The 23,767-nt window shown below is 36.5% G+C and overlaps 1 protein-coding gene across 1 annotated transcript in view; it reads right to left on the bottom strand.

Annotated features, from left to right (window-relative positions):
- Window positions 1-16,275: 16,275 nt before the first annotated feature.
- Window positions 16,276-23,767, bottom strand: part of LOC102685698 (doublecortin domain-containing protein 1-like) — a 108,575-nt gene continuing 101,083 nt past the window's right edge. Inside the window, exon 41 of the mRNA XM_015338463.2 lies at window positions 16,276-16,445. The gene's annotated coding sequence lies outside the window, so the exon portion shown is untranslated. The remainder of the gene's footprint in view (window positions 16,446-23,767) is intronic.

Genomic DNA, 23,767 nt, shown 5'->3' on the forward strand with positions numbered 1-23,767 from the left:
TGTTTTATGTCCCCTTTTCTTTACCTGCAGAACTTTTCACAAGTCCTGCTTGGATTTTCTAGTAGAGTACTGAACAGATATGCTGTGGGACAGACAAAAAAGATGTTTATTTGATTTTATTGTTAATTATTAAATGCATTTAACAGATAGAGCTTTACTAGAGATGCTTCAGAGTTTCTACATTCATCATGGTTTTGTAACCTTCTGGTATGTTTGCCAAAGGATGCAGCTATGACCTTGTAATAATAACCTTAACCAAAACCAAAGCCCTAGAAGCAAACAAACTAGTAAATACAAGATGTATTATATTGAACTCATGGGGTTTATTCAACTAAATAGGCAGAAACACTCAAATGAACAGGAGGGTTACAGTACATTACTTCATCCAACTTACGTGCAAGTGGTCATAAGCATATGACTGGAATTTAAAATGTTGCTCAGTTTTATCATCTCATTCATTTTAAAGAAATTATTGTACTGTGGCAATTTGTTTCAGTGATTTTATATCATTTTGTCCTGTGGAGAAAAAAAAAATCTGTTGACTTTTAATATAAACTCGGCAGCATTTAATCTGAAGTCAGACTTGCAGTTTGTTTCCTGATAATGTAAATGGCGAGGCCATCATTGCGTATTGAGTTTCCATAAGTAGCTTCCATATGCTCGTGATGAACGGCACAGCGAACGTCTAGCCAGCTGAAAGTGGCGATCACAACACACTCCAACATACCAATGAGAGATACTTTGCTCTGTATCCATCACTGTGTATAATTACCATTCAAAAACTAATGGACCACATTGTATCCTTAATTACAGGAAATGTCAAGCTGCCTTCTTTTCTCTACAACTTCAGTTGCAATTGTTTGCCTTTTAATGCAAAATATATATAGTTTCCTTTGATCCCGTGGGAGTATAGACGCATGTCTTAAACACAAGATATTATTTTCTCAGAGGATTACACATTCAGGGATGTGAAGAAGAGCATATTGAGAGAGAATTTTAAACAGACACTGTGTCGTAAGAACCCAAAGCAAACACATAATTCCACCACAGGTCCAATCTGAAGGTGACATGTAGTACCATTTCAGCTGAAAGTAAAATGTCAATAATGTGAACCATAGTTTCTATGGGATGTAAATTAGTTTATTTCATTTCCTTGCATTCCAAAGGTTAACATAGAAGGCTATGCTAACAGTACCATGAATTTAGAAGACTGCATTGCATTATATAAAGTCAAGTATCCAATGAAATATCCATAATCTTGACATCAGTCAAAAAAAACTTTCTTAGGGCAAAAAGTAGAAGAGATTAGATTAGAGATAAGAGAATCTTCTTTTCTTGCTCCTTGACATTTCATTGAGAAGTATTGTACTGTATGTATTGCTGATTTCTTTTGGAAAGACGTTCACAGCAGATCTAAGACCACTTTAATGTTATGTTAGAAATTAAAAGGGTCCCCCCACACACGCACAACACACTCAACTCCATCACAAAATCAATAATGTGCAATTAAACACAAAACAGATTCCCAATGGAGCCCGAAGAAATTTGGTATGTATTAAATTCGTCCCCTGTCTGGGCCTGTCCAGGTGCATGGGATTTGATTTCTCTCAGAACATTTCCAACTAATCTGACCTTAGTACACAGCCAGGCACCTAAACCAATTGTAATGTTAGCTCAGTTAATGCAAAAAAGTTCCTTATTGATCCATTGCAGAAATCATGGGAGAGCAAACACTGAAACTACATACTTCTGTAGGTGTAGTTGTTCCATTCTGTAAATTACAAGACAGGGTGTCCCACTTTTCCCCAAATAATGGCTTTAGAGTGTCTAGTGTATTTTTAATTTAACAATTAATGCAAGGTTCCATGTTGTCTATGTTTTTATTTTTTGTTAAACACAATGAGGTATTTACTTCTTTTCAAGATTTCCACATGAAGGTCCCCAGAATAAAACAAACCAAAGAAAGACAGACACAACTAGGCTCAAATGCATGTGAAAGAGTGCAGAGCTAAAGTATTCAAAACTGACCTCAGCTGTGATTTCTGGTCCATTCTATTCATTCTTTTGAGGGAGAAATAATAGCTGGAGATTGTGTGAAAACGTGACTATTTGACATATTTGTTTAACATAGCCATTCAACCTTATACATAATCAGCAAACATCAGTGATTCAACAGCTTGCCACTTCCATATAAAACTGACACATGACAGCATCTTCTTGAAATCTAATGTCACTAGTGTACCCAATTAACAGTGACAGGATCAACAAAAACAAATTAACAAAACAAAAAAGAGTCACAATCAGTTACCATGATTGCACTTGGTTGGGACTTTTAAAATGATTTGGAACATAACTTTCATAATTATTTTATAACATGGCACCTCTCATTTGTCTGGTTTTGTTTTTCTTCTAAGCCCTGTGACTTGTTCCCATTAAATGTTTTTGTAGGCTGTTATGTGTTTACAAATTGCCTTGTTTAAATAGAACGTCTTTGCCACACACCAAGATTAATGAGCGCTTGTCTTTCCAGATCCTTGTTGTCACCTTTCGCATCTCCCTTTCAAAAGTGAATCGGACACACAATCACAAAAGCATAAATCAAAGACAGTCCCACAACATGTCAGACATGCCCCTGTAGATTCTCGCTCACACAGATATTTCCTGCAAACATCTCAATTACAATCGTATTCACAAGGTACAGTATTCTAGCTTGAAAAAAAAACGGTTCCTTTAATGCATAAGCACAAACCACACATTAAATAAAAAATAAGGGATTGATTTGTATGCTTTAACTTGAAAAACAATTATTTGTATCCTTTTTTAGAAGTTAAAAACACATAATTATTAGCATTTAAATACATCTGTAGAAAAAGCTAAGTTATATGACTATATAGTTCTAATGTTTATAGAACTATATCTAGTTCTATAATTCTAATGGTGGAAAAGCCTCTTTTTTTAGATTTTTGTAGGTATCAATTTTATACATTACAGACTTTGTATGAAATTGGACAACTTAGACAACAATACTTAATGAAAGATGCAGCAATTAGTATGTTTAAACCTATATTTATTCAATTAATGAGTGGTGCATAGAAATAAACTATATACAGGAATGCAGTATAGTTGAGGTACTTACAGTACTTTGTATTTGTTCTTTGTTATTTAATTTATTATTATACATATTAATTTTAGGATTGAACTACTGCTTATAGAAAACTACCTTTAAAACAATCAGATAAGAGGCTCTTGTTGGTACACTGCAGTCCAGTTGGCATTAGTATGCTTTTCACATAAGGACTTTCAGGTTCATTTAATATTTATTCAGAACCAGGGCATAGCCTTTTTAAATGGTAGGCAGTTGATATTTACTAATGCCAGACCTATTTCTTCAGATAATATAAATTAATTCCAAGAAATGGCTTACGACACAGTTAAGAAAAGAGGATATCTGTGTGTTGGCCACAACCCACCACTTTATGTCAAATATAATGTATGCTTGTTTTTTGAATATATCAAATTAAATAGAATGTGATACTTTTAATTGTGACATTTCTAGAAAGCTCTCAAACAATCTTACATTATGAAAACAAAAGTTTAGGAATTAAATGTTAAGTCTAGTGCAAAAGGTTCGAAACATCATTCCAAAAATCTGAACATAGATTCACAAAAACAAATAAAGAAGTTGCACTCATGTGCTTAGACCACAGGGACCAATAATAGACCATGTTTTTTGATCCAGTCAGCACCTAATCAGTTATTTTAAAATCTATACTGGTGCATTGCATTTTACACACTCACACAATACATTAAAATAAATGCAGACGTGTGTGTATATTCACTACAAAGCACTGTAGGCTTTAAAAGTAATGATTAGATGCTGATTGATACAAAAATCAGACCAGCTAGCGATCCCCTGAGACTGGAGGTGGAATACACTTGCATAAAGCATTTAAAAGCTAAGATGCTTTTAAAATATGCTGAGTAAGATTTATGTTTATTTTCAAATCACTCGGTTTTTACAACACAGCTTTGTATTTATTTTTACGCGCCGAAGTCTGTTTCCTGCACTTCGGAGATGACAAAGCCAGTGCAGTCAGGAGGTACAGTACCGATTCTTCAGTCGGGCAGGAGAATAAGGGCTCCACCTGTCTGAAGATACAGAATGAAAGAGTTAAGGAACTTAAGTCTTTTAAAAAACTTCCAGTTCATATTTTCACACAAACAGCAGCAGCTTGAAAACATATTGTTGATTGATGTACATTTGCCAGTTTCACACTAATGGCACTTTGTTTTTTGTTTTTTTGACAGTGGAGTGTAATGAATGACCTTGAGTGCATATTGTTTCTGAAAAGCTCCTGTGCTCTCCATACTCTTATGAGCACCCTAAGGAAATTAGGGGCCTTGTATAGTGTTTTTCAACAAACCTTATTTCTTTTTCGCGGCGTGCTGTGAAGAATTTGATACAGGGATGGAAGCTAAACCTCAGCGAGTAAATGAAATATTGATCCATGCTTCCCTGGCCTTGCCTTCACCTTGTCCCAATGCTGTGAGTTACTGACTTTTCCGTTTTGGTTGTAATAGGAATTATTACAGGAGGCCTGTGCGAGTAATTACTTGGCACGGCAAAAAGGAGGGCCCATCATATATTTCTGTAAAGATGTTATTTACCGTGCAGCCCCAGCTGCCTGCCTTTTTTGGCCCTGTCTTTCTTAACCTTGATTCAATTCTTTTAACTATCATTAATCATCCTTGTTGTCGGGGGAAGTTTATCAAAAGTATTAGGTATGAGAAGCTACATGTCCTTAAAGAAAAAAAAAAGAAGAAAGGAAGGGGGGGGGGAAGTCAGCTACAAAAAAGGATTGTAAATTTCAAAATATGGAAGGCAGGTGCTGTGATGTATATGGGCGTCTCTTTTGCTGGAAATGGCTGTTTGTTTTCATGATAGATCTTGTATTGGAGCCCCTTGATTGCACCTTTCAGATGGCTGTGTGCAGTGTCTTATAGTTTTGAGCATCCGAAAAGCTCCGCTGTTGTGAAGGTCACTCCTGATAGCTGAGCAAGAACAGTGGTAATTCATTTAGAGACTACAGACCTGACTGCTTCCAGATTAAGCCAGGGGCACATTAATAACAGGTTCTGATCAGCAGCTGGAAAGCTGATTAGGAGAAATACAGTGTCCCCTGGCCCATTTACAGCGTGGGCTTGGATCGATTCCTTAGACTTCCTCCAGTTGTTAGACACTGTTCAGTTTATGGCGGGTTGGTCACGTGAAAATAATAATAAAAAAGAGATCCGCTTTAATTAAAGAGACTGGGTTATTAAATTAAAGCTTTGGCAAAGATGCATACTTAATTTGGATTGTGAATTAGTACGACACCCTGTATTCCGTGATGCCCACTTGTGAAAAACAGTGAAGGCAGGAATTGTGATATAATACTGTACAGTTAAATGTCACATTCAGAATGTAAGGAGAGCATAATTGATGGGATCGCTAGTGAAAGAAAGAATGTAACTTTAGTAACAGTAAATCCAGGGCGATGAGCATGCAGTATGAGAAAAGCAGGTCTTGCTACACTTGTAAACTGACTAAGACAGAATGACTGGCCTGAGACCTTTGTCAGCTGACAGGACTATATATTCTCTACATAAGTAGGTTTAGAATGGATGTAGAAAAAGTCATAAATCCCCCCCAGGACAAACAATATCCTGACTGGTTGAAAACAAAACAGCTTTTTTTAAATACATGTTTTCTGGCATTTTCTCAGTCTTTAAATTTTAATTGGATTTTCTGAAAGTACTAGATCTTTAGAAGTCATGTTATACGTTCTATAGATACATTTAGATATATGCATATATTTACGTAGCATGACTGTTTCCATTTTGATGTTTGGAACTTGGCTTTTTGAGGGGCATCACATTGACAAAACTGAGAGTAGATTTTTAAATGCTGTACTTCTCCATTTTTGTTCAAGGCATCTTTTTCACCTGAGAAATTGACCACTGCTTCCCTCATAAACCTGCCAGGCTCCTTGATGGAGATTTTGGGTTTAACCTTTCGAGGAAAGCCAGCTACAAATTTCCAGAAACACAGCTGAGAAATCTCTAGAATTCCAGGGAAGAATTAATCCCACTCATGCAGAGGACTCCAACAGAATCCATAGTTCCCGAGGATATTCAGGAGGCGGCAGACTCTCATGACTGCTGGCTTTAAAGAAAGATGCCCTTTTTATGTAACTTGACAGTCACTACAAGCAAAACGTTTTCGCAGATTATTTGGGTCATTCATTCAATGGAAATAATAACTAATTTGAATCCCTACGAGCACAGAAAGCAAGCTGTAGAGTTCAGGGCTCCCCGATGCACAGCACTTGAGAGCTCTTCAGAGTCAGGCATGCTGCTCGTTATCGCTTTTTCTTTTGTTTGGCTCCTCTACCTGGTAACAACCCCTGCAGGGTCAACATTTCTGAAAAAAAAGAATATATCAATATACACATAAAATGCACATAAAACACACACCTTTCCCATATGGGATACCTTACAGTACAGTATATATAACATTATGGAAAGAATACGTTTCTAGGCTTAAAGGGGATGCAATTTCAGCAATAATCCTGAGATAATTTATACAGAAATTAAGGATAAAAGGTCACTCTATGGTCCTCTTACTTCCTAATATTCAGAAAAGTGCAGCATTTTATTATTTATACATCATAAAGTTAGAGCTGCTCAACATTTACATTAAATATGGTATGCATATCATATTCATACATGTACAGTATACAGTATGTCAAATGTGTATGAACATATACACATAAACTAAAATATTAAAAGGGTATACTGTACAACACTTAATATTGTAAGTGTGATATTTATATATTTTTTTTTGTTTTGATATCTTGGGGATTAAGTATTTTCCATAGGTTTTGAGGAGCTTGGGAATTTCAAACTTTGAAAGTGAAAATCTGAAACCGTTCCTCAGGAGAAAAGGGAAACAAAACCATTACATTAATCTTTCAGGAATATATGGAATTTATAAAACATCTATACAGCCTTTCCAAAATAAAACATTATGTGAAATCAAGACACATCAAATCAGAAATGATTTAACCTTTATATACAGGTTGTAACACAACCTCCAATTGATAAACAAATGCTCAAACATCATGAAAAGTGATTACAAATGGAAACCTAGAAAAAACTAGGCACTGTAGCATAGCCTAAAGCTTTATATACAATGTTGGTATTGAAGACAACAATTGCATAATGTAACTGTAATTAATTAATAGTAATCATTATTGAAGCCTTCAATTCACATAAAGTCTTAATAAAAGGAATTCATCTTGTTGTGTGGTCTGCTAACACATGAAGCTGTATACAAAGTGGTGCACTGTGACTGTGGATCACACGACCTCAAGCCCAAAGGTTGTTGACTGTAACTGCAGCTGAGCAGAAATGCATCCAATCAGCAGTTATGATAAAAGTCCACAATGAGTTTGGCTTACTAAACCATTCTGTCTTTCAGAAAAAATCAGATAGCAGAAGACCAAAATCCCCATATACTGTATACAATGCTTGATGATAAATAGCATTGTCTGTCCATCTTAGGATGTACAACTCATTACTTAATTCAACAAAATGAGTTCAATATTTAAGAGTACCAGTGATTTACTATAGTTTCAAGTCAACACTCATTAAGGAAAAGAGTTGGAAAGGAAAGCTTTCACAATATCTAGGTGAGGTCTTAAAACATTTGGGCTTTATAATGCACGACATGGAAAACATTATGTTAAACATTCTAAACTGCGCTAAAACTCAGATAAGTAACTCCTTAATCTGCCCCCTCCATGACTAAATGAATATATTGATAACAGAGGCTGACTTACAGCAGGGGTGTCCAGGACTGCCAGAGTCTCTGTGGGTTTTATAGGTGTCCTTAAAACATCAACACCTGAACCAGGAAAGGCTGTTAAATTTGTCCCAACAAACCACAAATGAGCTGATTTAGGTCTTTATGAGCTGCATTGGATTAAAAGCCTACAGGAACACAGGCCCTACAAGACCAGGAATTAACTCTCTTGCTTTCAGTTCTTGTAGCCACTCCTATACTGATTGACCTCTTGGACAGTCTTCACGTCGGCTTCTGCAACCTACAGTATGTTGCTCAGGTCTTTGCCTGTCTTCTTTCACAGCCCTGACAGTTCTCTTTTATATATATGCGGTATTTACTGTACCTATTTAACTAAAGATGGGCATTGCTCACCAATTTATGTCTGTTTATTTCAGATGGACTGTAGATAGGAATTGCGATCAATGTGATTTTTTTAGAAACCCTACTTGATTCAAGACAGGAAATAATAACAATAATAATAACAAAAGCAGTAAAGGTAATTGGTGGAATGTTTCACACGATTGCTTGAACAACTGAATGCTTTTTCTATTCAGTTGTAATGTTTGTGACCAAACATGTTACCACATCTAGGAGAGGAGTTTGGTGTGGAGATCAGGGCAACTGACTCACGAATTGGGGAATGCACCCAAACCATTGAAGAAAGAAAGCTAAGATGTGCTAATTGGTTGTAGTATAAGGCCTAAAAGCCATTTAATTTCTTCAGAAAAAGATCAATTCTTTCATTTTTGTTTACCTTGTTCCAGAGAGTTGGAGAAAGGTATTGGTGATTTTCCATCAGGATCTGGACCTTTCCCAGAAGATACTTTCTAACAAGATCAAATACACTCTTTCATAGATTGTATTACCCTGTCCAATTAAATTACATCTACATTTGGGGAGTTTGAAATTATTATATGCATTTGAGAGTCTGACCTTGCTCGAAGAAAAAGGCTGGACACAAGCACCACAAAAAAAAACCTGAAAAAAAGAAATCAATAGCACAGGAAAGCAACAATGAAGAGACTATTGTAAGCTTTGGAAAAGGATTGCTGTACAGTCATTGCTAAAATGACTGACCAGCTAGGGGATTTATTGATGGAGCAGGCAGGCTGATTTTTCTTAGAGCTGTACTGCCACTCTTAACCCTCCTGAGATTGGGGGACCCAGTATTGTCCAAGATTCCCAAAAGGCTTTTCTACATAGGGAGACTACATTCCCGCGTCTCACTACTTACACAATGACGGACGAGCACAAGAATTGAAACACTGCAGCTATCTAGTGATCTAGTGAGCCTCCTTCATTCATTACGTTTTCATTAAAAAAAAAAACATAACTGATGTCCAAAAAGGGTCCATTATGTAAAAACAAATTTGTGAATTCTATCACTAGCTGACTTTATATTTCAGTGCAATCCGCTTGCACAATCACAGTAGTCACATAGGCGGAAGATAGCATTGTAATTCAATGACTTTGGTACTGTAGGTCCCAGAGCCAATCCATAAGTATCTTATCATCACTGAGGTTCCAGCTCCAGAGAGATTCCCTCACTGGGCCAAAGATACAATAATCCAAGGATGTGACATCCAGACTATAATTGCTGGGGTGTAACTGCAATATTTGTAGACTCTGGTACTCAATGAACTATACTGTAGTCCTTGCTGTGAGAACTATGTAATTTACGACCTCTGTGCGGGTCTCTAGGTGAGGTCCGGTAGCTGAGGCATCCAAGGCTGGCAACGAACGAGAGTGGATGGTTATTCCAAGCAGGGTCAAGTCCAGGTAGTACGCAAGAAGAGAGGCAAACAAATCCGAAAGGCGCCAGGCAAGAGCAAGAAATCCCAAAACCAAAAAGTCAACATTGAGGGAGTCCAGACGAGGAAGAAAAGGTACTAAGGAGGAAAGGACAAGGTGAGCTCAGGAGGCAGAAGAGATCCTAATACCAAGCAATGTTAGCGGGTGAACTCAGGGTTTAAATAGTGAAGGAAGGGGTGTGTATGGGAAATTGGATAATGAGGGGTTAATTGAGACCAGCTGCAGCCGTAACACTTGCTGTGTGTGAGTGTGAAGTGCCACATTGCAGAACCATGTCCCTTGCTTCTAAGGAAAGCAACCATGTGGTGAAGTTCACATGACATAATTATTTGACTACAGCCAACTTCCTTAGCACCAAATAATGTGCAACTACACTCACAAAGCAACAATCACTTTAAATCAACTTCTAAGGATGAACTGTGATCCAGATCATGTGGAGCCAGGCTGTGAGGTAACAGCAGAAATAATGATTTTGGAGGGTGCTACATCATGTTTTGAATTATTAATAAAATTGCTTCTAATAGTGGGTGGCATGGTTGCACAGTGATTAGCATTGCTGCCTCACAGCACTAGGGCCCTTGGTTCATTTCCTGGGGTGCAGTCTGTGTGGAGTTTGCATGTTCCCCCCACGTTTGCATGGTTTTCCTTTGGATGCTCTGAGTTCTTCCCACAGTCCAAAGACAAACTGGTGGGTTAATTGGCTTCTGGGAAAATTGACCATGGCTTGAGTGTGTGTCGTGGTCCGCCACACATTAATTTAGAAATAAATGTCTATTATTATAACTTTAAAAGACAATTGTAAAAGACAGGACAACTAATAATAAGCATCCACAAATTTTCATATGTCCATGATTGATGATGCAGAATTTAGTTACATTTAAAAACTTTTTTATAAGTAATAATCTTAACCTTTGTAAAAAAGGTGAGGCAATTTGTAAATCAGGACATGTTTGTTGGCAGACAGTGCAATTTGCAAAAATAACAAGATAAAACAGAGATAAAACAAAATAGTCTTCAACAGATATAACCAAAAACAGGGTTAAAAATGGGGGCAGAGAACTGTTTATGAAGGCCCCAGTGTAATGCATTTCCCACAAAAGAGAAAGTTCAAGTTTAACAGGCACATCAATACCTCAATAACCAACAGACTTGATTACACTGACTCCTGGGAATCGTTTCTGTATGAAATTGACAAATCTTAGTGTTATGCAGATATTTGCTTATACAGTATATTCACAAAGTTCCGACATAAGACCTGCATTCATAGTATTGCATAAAAACAAGGAGTTGTCATTAGTGTCTACAAGGCCAAGGAATGGCTTTTTTAGACCTTAATCACCACGGATGTATTTGGTTTTATTTGCTACCCATTTGAACTGATCTCCATGAGCCAACCACACCTTTCACACAGATATCTGACAAATGCACAAGTAGTACATTATATCTCAAAAGGATTAACAAAGTCCAAAGAAATTATGTTGATTTAAATTTTGCATAAAGATCAACATTGCACAAAATAGCTCTCTCAGTGAAACTCAATCTGGAGACCCTGCATGAGCGTAAAAAATGAGAAGCATCTCTGTCATGTGCCAAAAATCAGCACGTTTATGAAAGACTTTAAACTGAAGCACATGAAGCCATTCCCTTGTCTGGCAACCTTCAGCACATGTACTGTTAGAAGTGAAAGCAAAAACATCAAATAAAAGCTTGTTCTTGCACTTTGTAGTACTGTAAGTCACATTAAAATACAACTGTACATAATTTGAAATCCTTTCTTTTTTTGAGGCTTTCTGAATACATAGGTATGTTATTATCCTATGTTCCCATCAGTGTTTCAAAGCCTTGTGATTATGGCTAACCTTGTGTAGGTATTGATCAAGACCTGCTCACCACCCTTTAATAATAATATAGACCTTCAGGACTCAAGAGCATTCCCCCTGCAATACTAGTGAAATTTAATGAATGTAGCTCCAAGCTCTCATTGTGGTGCAATCTCATTCTCACAGAAATGTAATATTCCCAGTTCATACAATCTCCAGTATGGTTCTGTTAATGGCTAAGTATGATGAATGATAAATGAGTGGCACCAATTGTTAGCATTCCTTAATTACAGTTTCTTTGACTGCATGTTAGAAATGTGATTCTCATATTATGTGCTAGAAGACTGCATTGCACAACCTTTATACACTACCACTTACACATAATATAATAATTACTGAAATTAACTAAATGTACCTTTCCACTCTTAAATAGATTTTTATTTGTTTTATTTGTATTGTTTTTTGCATATGTACACAATAGATCTTACTTTTAAAGAAACTGTTCTGGCACTTAAAACATATGAAATGCTTAACCTTTTAATATTGGATAACTTTTAGTATCAATAAGTGATCATTTTTACAAAGGTATTGCAAAGAAAGTTATCTATCGCAGATATCATTAAAACTTCTTGTTTATTTTATAATATTTTACAGTTGCCTACACAATCTGTATCAGCACTGGATTTAAAACTTGCCTTTTTTAGTATTTCTTTTCTTTATACAAGAAGAAAAACGAATCATACGACATGATCTTTATTTTTTTAAATAAAAAACCTTCCAAAGAGATGAATAAATGAATATTTCTCTTTGAACCCAGGTTAAAAAAGACCTAGAGACCATGTTAAGTTAATTTTAATGGGAGAGGAGCATAGGAAAGCTGTGTTGAGAAAAAAACCCAATTAGCAATGTGGCTGATGAAAGGCCCACTTTAGCTGCCATCCTGCTTGACCACTCATTTTCAAGATGGCACCTCTGACAGCCACAATGACTAAATGGGTCCCTATCACACCACTCCAAAACCCTTAGGCTCCATTCAAGCCCTTTAAGGCCCCTTCTTTATTCTGAAAATGGCAAACGTGTGCAGTTTGGTATTTTTTCGTGATTTATTATCAAGATCAAAGGCAGGGATAATGAGATTATCAGTATCAGACTTCAGTCTCCAGTTTTTCCCCTGTGCAAATCAGATATTTGTGAGAATGTGGCATATGGCAGGAGAGGACTGGAACATCTCCTGGGTGTGAGCTACAGTAGAAAGAGGAGGTTTCAGAAGCTTGCGAATACCTTAATGGGAGGAAGTGTTGGGGTTGTTTAATAGATCATCATCCAAATCATGAGCACCAAACCCCTAGAGAGCTCTGGGGAAGATAAAGTTCTTCCCTTTGTTGCTTGGGTTGAAGAGGCAGGCTTTAGAAATTTCGTTTTCTTCCCTTCTCTTTGAAGCACTCCCTATTTAACAGCCATGCTTTCTCTCTTTAGACTTTGCCCTATCCAGAGGAATGACATACATTCTCTCAGGCCAAGCTGGTGTTTGGATGCATTACTGGACAAGGTGATCTTGTCTGTTGGCACAAGCAGAACAAGTGCATGATCCTTTGTACAGGAAGGTGTTTTCTGGAGAACCAGCTGCCCCAAACCTGTGCCCTCCAAATGGATCATGTCAACAGAATTAAATAGCCACACAGGAACTGGAATTCCATCTCTTTGGAGAAAAAAAATATTATTACTGTTTTGTTTACCTTTCAGCCTCAATGGGTATTTGGACCAGTAAAATAAATGCAGTTCCAACATATTGAAAAATAATTAAATAATGCTATCTAATTATACATTTTATGACACAATAGAAGAAGCTCATCATATTCACGATATTAAAAAATCAATACAACTGTAACATATTGTATTATTGTAAGCATTATTGAATCAGGTGTTAGATTCCTTCCGTTTTCAGGAAATGCCACATGGTTTATTGAAGTGTTTATCATTGTGGAACTAATATTGGCATCCAGATTCAAGTCAGTTTTCGAACATAAACCATCATTTATTTTCATGTCACTGTTCACTTCACTCCTGGTTTCACCCCACTGGAAACTTTCATTTTATGGTATATTTCATAGCTTCTTTGACTGCAGTTAGTCTATGGACCCAATTCAATATATACAGTAATAGTTGAAATTACTACATGGGAAGCACTGGGTGTATACACTTCACTTTCAGACGTCAAATAAATTCATCTTCCATTCTACCTGGTGAGACACAGTATCTAATTAGTTGCCTTCTCTTGTCTTAAAATGACTGAAAACAGTCATTGTTGCTACTGTCAATCTAATAATGTAGAACATCTACACTTTGAAAGGCCTATCTCAGCCAGCCTGGCCCAGGGCAGAATACATAATGTTATTACCGTGGAACTGGTGTCAAGCCTCAGTTTTTTTTCTTTTTTTCAGTTTCGAGGCATTTGAAATTTCGACACCTCATTTAAAAAAAAACAACGTTTTTGCACAACTGAAATGTTGGTTGATCAAACCCGATCAGTTGCCATGGTATAAATAAAGCAATATTCAAAGGATATATTAACAGTGACACTGTACATCAATGTGGTCCAGAAACAGAAAGCTGACTAGTCTGTGAGGTGATTTCAAAGTTGTTTCTTTTTATTTATATAAAATAAAGTGAACAGTTAGCAGCTGAGCTATTTGGCCTGTAGTACTTTGACTACTACTCAGTCTACCTTATTAATTCTGTTGCATCCATAAACTCAATTTTGGAAACATAAGCCAAGATATTGCTTTGTGTAAAAATTAAAATTTAACACACAGGTGAAAAGAGGTACTGTAGCCCATAAACAGTCAAATGTTTTTACGGTTTAATATCCTGTAGCTCAAAGCATAGAGTTCATGCAGCAGCTTGGAATGTTAGGTTATACCTACACTTATACCTAAAATTACAAGGATAACAGAGCTGTTACCAGCGTTGTAAATTAATCTAGCCAACATGCAAAACATCATACTTATGAAAACAAAAACAGAACTGATAAGTCTGTGATACACATGTAGGAATAACTCATAATATGGAACAAAACATTTTATGATGCCTTTCCCTTTAATATTAAGAATGTGAATGTGAACATTTTCACAATCTGTCTCATACATCTAATATATTAGAAGTTAAATAACTAAATACTATCCATAAGAACAAGGACACAAATAAGAGGTTGCCATTCTGTAAATGCACTTTCCTGTGGCTTCTGCCGTCCTTGTACCCTCTGGTTCTTAGTTCACTGCTGAGTCGGAAGAAGCCTGGCTTTGTCTCAGCCTTTGAGGACATTTGATACGTCAATCACACTCTTCTTGACTAAAACACTTTGAATTGTAGTATACAATATATTATTCTTAGGACCTACTAGGGCACTTGCTTTTATTAAATGTAATCTGCCAGTTGTTTTCCGTCTTGAATCTTTTTTTTTTTATTTGACTACCTTACTAACTACACTGGAATTAAGGTCACTGATATACTGTATATGTTAAGAAGAGCAGTCATCCAAATACAGATTCCTGTATGCTCCAGTATGATATCACTCCAACTGGAGCGTTAAGCTATATTCTCCAGTTTTTATCCATCAATGTAATTGCCCATTCTCAATCCTAATACACCTCTTGAATTTTACACCTGGTAAAGCGAGAATTGCTTTTCTACAAGAAACTTTATTAAATGCTTCCTGAAAATCTAAACGTACCATATCATAAACTCTGTTAATGCTTTTCTTGATCAGAAATACCTAACATATTAGTTAAGCAAGACCTATCTTTTCTAAATGCAGGCTGACTTTCCCCTAGACTTCTGCTACCAGTTTAATAATGTTTCGTTTTAGTTCTAATTATTGTTTCCATAACCTCTCATGTAGTAGAAGTAAGACCTTTTGGTGTATAATTACTCGGATTCGTTTTGTCACCCACTTCAGGTTTTACTGTCATCCTCCATATGGGGCTTCGTCTTCCAATTTAATTATTGCCCCCCAGCTAAAATTGTCTGTCCAATCCATGTTGTAACTAAGTCATATTTTGTCTTTCCTCACAACAAACAGAGCAGCAATCAGTGACATACAGCCAGGCCTTTTGCGAGATCATTGTTTCACGTCCAATTAAGAAGCTCAGTTCATTAAACAGCCTTCTCGAACAGACAGTAATCGCAATGAGAAATTAGTTAGCCTGGCTCTGAAGCAACGATTAATGGCTTAATGAAATATTTATGTGAAGATGGCTAGAACAAACAACTTGCCTACTTCTGCACAGAAGTGATTTGCATTATTCACATTTGAATTTACTTCTGAATTTTTTAAGAGCACAAAATTAGCTTTCTTTTTATCAATAATAACAGTGAAGCAAGGATTCCCTTGGATTGCTTAGTTTAGGTGTTATTACACCAGGATACCAAGAATTTCCTATTTCCTAGTGTGCTATAATGACGTGTTTTATGAGCTCTAATTAGTCCAATGTATCAGCATTATCTGTACTGAACCCATTTCCTTGGATAGAAGGACTAATTATTTGGTTTCTGCAAAGAATGAATTAAAATAGGGGGAATTCACAGATATTATTTTAGATATTATATACATTCCTGTGTTTTATATAATGATGAACGTATTGTGTAGTATGGGAAAAATGTATTATTCTCATGAATTTTAATACTACATTTCCAATATATATGTAAAGAACGAAACTAATATGACACAGTTTAATGCAGCGTTGTACGTTTTTATGTTACAGATGCAGATACAAAGCAGTAAATTATTGTGATGGTCTGACAACTGTGAAAGCTATTACCATATTTTGCTGAAACACATGGGGAAATAATACAGGATTTACAGAGAAACTTGTCCTTTTCTTCTTCAGCAAAAACAAATGTTGTAGGAACATCATGGGCAGAGGGTTCTGGAGAAACATACAGTTCATTGTTGTTTAATATCAAAGAAAAAAGGAAAAATAAGGATAAAAAAAGTGTTGTTACATTTAAGTATTTCAAGGTTATGGAGACTTCCATATTATTATTGATGGATGTCCTTAACTAAGTTTATAGCTCGGATATTATTTGCTAGATACTGTACATGATCTATACTTTAATGCCAGATTCCCATTATAGCTCTTTTTAAGGGAATTGTACACATTACTGAATTTTCCTGTCTCAATTGTTATTTTCATGAAACAGAATGGCCTTTTAATAAATAAAGAAAAAAGATAAGATGCAAATTAAGTGAAATAAAGATTAACACATTAAAGCATTTTTGGGAGACTTTAACAATGTGCAGGAAAGGTGGGACCAATTACAGCATTGTAGCAGTAACTCTGGGAGACAAGATAGATTTGCTATCTTGGCACATCCTAAAAATAATCTCTAACAGATGTTTTTTTTCAAAACAATTCTAGATATGAAGCACGTAAATTATTATTCCTAGTTACCCCCTACTCTATTCCTTCGGCATAATAAGAAACATTTTCCATTTGTTTGATTCTAATTTTCTCAAAGGCTTGGTATATAAAGAACTGAAAAACATCATGTAAAAAATGGGACTATACAAAAATACATATTAAAAAATTGGAAATTCAAATCTATGCTTCATGACATTTGCCGGTTATGCGGCTGTAACAGTATACAGTAACTGCATATATAGGTTTCAACTTGCTTTTATTCATACGGATTCTGAGGGAGATTGTAAGGTTATTTAAAAGTCCTACGCTAAATGGCAAAATAAATCATTCGTATTGCTGTTGTGAGTTTAGTCATTTTTTAAACAGAAAAGGGTGATAGCCTTTACTGTCACAGCAAAGCAGGAGGTTTTACAAATAAACCAAATTGTTCAATTTGATCAAATTAAAATAAGATGTGAAAAAAGAATTAGATTGCCTTGTTACTCTTTGGAAGCTGTGTTTAATTGCTAAAGTGAAAAGCAACACCTTTTTTTCTGAGAGTTTTATTCTTCGCTTGTAAGAAAACAGATGGGATTTATGATGAATTAAAACTTAGTTCAGGTTTTACTTTTAAAATAGCATCCATTGAACTGTATGGGAAAAAAAGTCAGTGATAGGGAATTAACATTATTTTGCATAGCAGAAGACAACCAGAAAGGTGGCCTTTGAAATGGTATGATCTCCAGTGCATTCCTCCCAGCTGCAGGTAATGAAATAGCAACTTAGGGATTTGTACCTTAAGCAAGATACTACAGTACATTCAGATTGCTAAAGGACAATATCGAAATGATATAAATGTATTAAATAAATGGGCACAAATGGAAATGAAATCTACTAAATAAATCATAATTAAGTACGCCACTCCTGTATTATTAAATGTACACTTCATGGTCCCAGCTACTTTCATATGTAAAGAGAACATTAGGCACATTAAGCAACATCTTCATGACTGTTTCTACCAAACCATATCAAAATCAAATGATAGGAAGCATATAGAGTTTCACCATTTGAAGAATACATACTGCACATTATATACATACTGTACAATGCAGTTTGCTTGCTTTAAATCGTTTGAGCTAAAAGTCACAACTTGACTTTGACTTAAGCAAGAGATAGCCTTGGGCAGCAGTGGTTTCTGTTGTGACAAGATTATCTTCAGATGTGGAATTCAGTGCTGATACACCTTTAGAGGAACGTGGAGAAATTCTCATCAGTTTGGAACGTGGGAAAAGATACTACAGGGGCTGGGGAAAATGAAGATAAGAGACTAGAAAAAAAGGGTATTTGAGTATACACCTTAATGAAAACACAGTGCATTTTACACTACAGAGACTAAAAATTAAATTCTGATTTAGTGTATGTGGACTGCATGATTCAACCTTATCTTCCTAACAATATTTCTTTATGACTGAGTCATGTGGCCAAATCAAGCAATGAAGCTGATCAATTTCCACTGTTAGGACCTCAAAACCTATTACGAAACCAAATAAGCATCGGATAGTACTCTAAAGCACAGCAATGAAAACTACTGAATTAGTCCAGTTCATTAAAATCATTAATAGTCATGAAATGAAAGCCACCAGAGTCCAAAAGGCTTAATGCCCTATCCATATTAATTAGGCACTAGCAAATCTGAAGTGAAAAGCAGCAGCTCAAACAGCACACGCTTTGCAGAATTAGCAAGTGCTCTCTGCAGACCTCCTTGGATCTCAATTAAAATTCAGTTTAATTAAAATTGATCACATTAAGAAACTGATGTGGTTAATTAACTGAATTCCAGGAGTTCCTTCTTCAACATCTCACAGATGTATTGTAGAGCACCTCCCTGGGTGACAGCCCATGCATCCGAGGAAAAGGCGTATTTTTACTCTTTTAACCCTTTAGGAGCCCCAGGAGGGCAGTCTGGGACAATATGGGAAAGCCGACGGTGAGGTGAGCATGACAGACCAGCTCAGTTCGTCTCAAAGTTCGCCCCACGCTCAGAGACGGGAAATCGGCTCATTGTGCTCTGCAGCAAGCGTTAGCCTGAGAAATCCCACACGTTACCTGCCGTACCTAGATGGCAAAATAATTTAATTAGAATTGTCCTTGGCATTTACAGCCGAGTGACAACAGGACCTACCATGTTTATGGATGTATTGTGAATTTACTGCCATTGAGATATTGGCAAGACTGCTAATAAGTGGGCAGTAAGCGGTTCTTGCTTATTGGCTTGCATTCTCTTAGTCATTTAATATTTAGCCTACGCTTCCCCCCTGTTCTGATTGACCTGTTTACCTGCGTGCTCTTTTATTTCTTTCCCTGTACAACAAGCATTTTAATCTTAAGGCATGAAGCAGGGACGCCCATGAAGAGTGTCTAAATTAAACATTTCTTTAAACATTTTCTTTGTCAATTTTTTTTTCTAATTGGTTTCCTGGCTACTGTGAGGCATGTGCCCTCTAGTGGCAACGCTACGTAATTGTACCGACGGAGGAAAAAACTCAGGAATCGGTGTGTAATTCAGTGTGTTGTGGAATTTTTTTTTGAATTTCAGATAAAATAATCCACCACACACTGGTGGGGGGTCTCTGTTTAATGATTTCTCCTACAGCCATTAGAGGGAATTGATTGGGAAATCCTGCCACCTACTGGTCTACCATCACCACTGACAGCAGCAACCTGTGTTTTTTTTTCACTCCCCATCCCAGTACTGACCAGGGGCAGCCTTGCCTAGCTCGTAAGAAAAGATCAGAATGTGGTACCACTTTAGCATTGTACTGTACTGTAAGTGCTGTAAGAGTCTTGGCTAATCCAACACTGTTAAATGAGAATGTCTTTCAAATCTTATTTTTACAATTCAAGTTTTTAAAATTAAAAAAATAATGAGCACAAGCCTCAGAGTTTTTTGGGGAAGACACAAAAAGTACTCCTAAAGATGCAAGCAGGGTAAACGAGGCACATCTGCAAGGATGACTTAAAATAATTTTCTCTCATGAAAAGTAACAAAGATTCTACAGATTTGGCAATAAAACATTTGGATTGTTAAAGTGTATGATCCAATTTCTTCTCCTTTTTTTGCACGCAGTATTGCTGCAGTAGATTTGACCAAGGTAATTTTAAAGACAGGTCTAATTACTACACTGGTCCTTATGGACATACAGTACAGCACCATGATGAGCATTGAAGGTTAAATCAAGCTATCTTTATGTCATCTAAACAAACAACACACTGTCTAAATAAAAGTGCTTTCTGTTGTCACCCCACAATTTACAAGCAGACATCACAGGTCACGCAAATATATGACTCTGTTTGCCACCTCTAGGCTCCTCTTCCAGATATTAAATGGCAGCTAAATATCCTCATCCCCTTGACTCTCTGTCCCTGGTACTCACTTGCTAAGCATCAAGTAAACATCACGCTTCTGTCCTCACCCTAAACACTAATCTTGCCATTAATAAAGTAAACCAATAAGCAGGGCTGTAATTATCTATAATTCCGAAAGCAGCTGGCAGTGCATACTTACAGGGTCTGCAGCTTGCAGTAATAAGAGTCAGGAGATTACGGAGATTTACATTCCATAATAATGTCTCCCATGTCTTTGGTGGTATTTCTGACCGTTTTCTTCATTCTGCTATGTGCAGCGCTTTCGAAATGCCAAGCACGCCAGCCACACTGAGGTTGACAGAGTACAGCGAAGACACTGTGCACGCTGGACAATTCCTCCGCTTTTTTGCCTCCTGCAAAGTGTAAAAATTATGGATTTTGGCTGGCAAAATGACAGCAGTACAAATAGTCAATAGATAAAATGCTGACCTTTTGCTCACTCCACAGCCAACTCACAGCAAAATGAATACATTAATCATACCTGATTTAAGCAGGGTCAGAGCACACTTACAAGACTGGGTGTATAACGTGCATCTGGAAGGATTTCTAAAGTAAATCATCTTCTCCAGTCCTTACTAAAAACTGTGCTGTAAAATAGGCTTGGTTTTTTAAATACACAGTATTATTGTACGTACACACCCCTCTGTATTTATGAACTTAGAAATGGTCTGTAAGTATACTTCATGTAACATCAACCTTGTGTGTGCATGCCAGACACAGTGTATTCTATTATCACAAAAAAAATACTTTTCTAGGAACTTTACAGCTCCCAGCTGGACAAAGGCTGGGAAGGCATAACTTTCAATAAGTGTTGAGAAAATGTACCAGGGAATAAATATTGCATAGTTTGGGAATATAAACTTGAATGCACAGTCACATAGCACTCTAAAATCTTGCATTTAAGGGTTGAGAACTGACCTCACTGTAAGAATTAAAAGGATCCATTTATTTTTATTCTGATGTTTTTTTTTTTGCAAATTTTGTTCTGTCTTTGTCCTTTTCACATAACTGTGACATTTTTTTTTAAAAACTGAGCTCCGCAGCTCATAACATTTATTTACTGAAGGGTTGCTATGATGTCAATACTGTTTAAAAACAAATTTCAGATCTGCACACCAACTTAATTCATTTAACTTTTTAAACTAAACCTTCCAAAGTCTTTGTACAAGAAGATCTATAATTCCTTTATTACCACACCGCAACCTGAAAACTTTTCCATGTTCATTATTTGACAGTCTGTGCAATGCAATGAGAATCCTGGTCACAGTAGACTAGTGACATTACCCAGGCGTAACTGCGGATGTCAGAGCCATAGAGCTCAAAAGTGCCTGTACTGAAATTTAAATGCTATTACCAGTATGATCATTACTAAACTAACTTACAAAACAATTCACCCTGTTAAGTTTAATCAATTAAAAAATTTGAAATCTCTTTGGTGAAAATAAATGGGTTTCTTATAAAAATCATGCAGCACAATGTAACCAGTGAGAGCAAAAGCTTGGAACCTCATTAAGAGAGGAGTGGTTTTTAACTATTGCCAAATCACTTACCTGGAAATTACACTACTCTGTGCTCTTATAAATTAAGATAGCATTTTCTTAAACTACAGCAAAACAATGTTCATCTTCCCTTATCCTGAGTTTATTACTTGTTCACTCTCTTATATAGTGAAAGGAGCTTCATTATCAACATGGTGGGTAAAAGGAATATCATATAAAATAGGGCTGTAGATAAAAGATGCACTGTCTATAATGAAGAGCTGGATTCTGAATTCCCAAGCACTGTGTAGTAAAAAAAGTGTATCCTTTTATTAGGTCAAAAGATTTATGGGTGAAATCACATAAAATTCCCATGATGTGCTTAGATTATGCTTAACCTGAAGAATTATGAGTTTGCTCCTGTAGTTTTTTATATACGTGTAGTAAATTTAATTCTCTAAGAACTGTAAGCATTTGCATAATACAGCATCTTATATGAATTTAAATCTCTTGAAGCAGTCTGCAGAAGTAATATCAGGAGTGAAGTTCAATGAAAACAGCTGCTAATGAGACCCTTGGAAGTACAGGTAATTTAATTGAACAAGACAGTATAACAGCATTAGCACAGACAGATTAACTGATCCATATCAGTCAAGTGTTCTGGCCAGTAATAACAAAACAGCTCTGGCAACCAATGCTTTGACGTTTGTCTTCATCAGTTTGATATACAAAACTGGTGTGTATAGCTTCAACTATGATGTAAAAAAAGAGCTGTTATTTTCTTTACATTGAAAAATGCTATGAAAATAATAAATCATGGCAGGTAAGAGCATTTTGTGTGATGGCAAAACTCCCTCCCTCCCTATTCAATCCACTGAATAGAAAAATGGGCTCTTCACACTAAACCAGTTTTGTCAGCTTTTTTGCCCAGCAAAAAAAACCCAATCTATTTACATATTGCTTTTTTCCCAGAGGTACTCCAGATAAACCGAACTGGAACTAAAAGATTAAAAACAACAACAACAAAAAAAGATACTGATTTAAAAATCCCACTGTATGCAGCATCTGCTGAGGTGTATTTAATGTTTATATTTACAATAAATAAGATAGAACTGACTCCTTTAAGTAATCTAGAACTGCTGTAATCAACTAATCCATTGGTTAGCAAAAACATGAAGTTTCACAAGTGAACACAAGCGACTATTTCCAGGGCCAGACAGTCCCCTCACTGGCTCTCCGTGGGATCCCTGTCACTCTTGAAGAGCAGGTACAGTACAGAAAGTGACTCAGGCGATCAGGAGATGCGAGGGGATGAGGCTGCAGGAGCATTTTTTGTTGGCAAGATGCAGAGAGTATTGAGTCCTGCTTCTGTGTTAAAAAATGTGTTTCTGACACTCCGAATTTTTCTGGATGTATTCCTCTGATATGTTAATGATCTCCAGCATTTTGATTGCCTGTCCAGGTTATTCCACACGAAGCTGATGCATTTTATCCCAAGGCAAGATTTTAACTTAAGAAAAAGGGGAATGAAATTTTAACTCAAAATGTCATTTTAAATCTAAATCTTGTTACACAAAAAGCTATTTACAGGAATGAGTGGCCTTGCGTGGGTAGGGCTGCCCTTGTAGAGCAGGAGGGAGCCCAGGCACAATGTACCAGAGGGGCTGCCCCCAGGATACTGCTCACATGTAGCAGGGAGCTCCCTGGATCAAGTACCCCAGGAAAACATGGACTGTACTGTACATGTCAACAGCATTGACATTTTCAGGTCAGTTCAAATGTATTGATTATAAATACTATGGTGACATTCTGATTAAGGGGTATCTCAGTCATGAAGCAACTCCCTTTTGTTCTCTGGCACCGCCAAGCAAATTGTCCAAGGGGCACGCAACAATGAAAAAGGGTGACGTATAACTTTATGGAGACAGAGCAGGTGATTAATGT

Source organism: Lepisosteus oculatus, chromosome 21 (assembly GCF_040954835.1).
Source record: "Lepisosteus oculatus isolate fLepOcu1 chromosome 21, fLepOcu1.hap2, whole genome shotgun sequence".
NCBI lineage: Eukaryota > Metazoa > Chordata > Actinopteri > Semionotiformes > Lepisosteidae > Lepisosteus > Lepisosteus oculatus.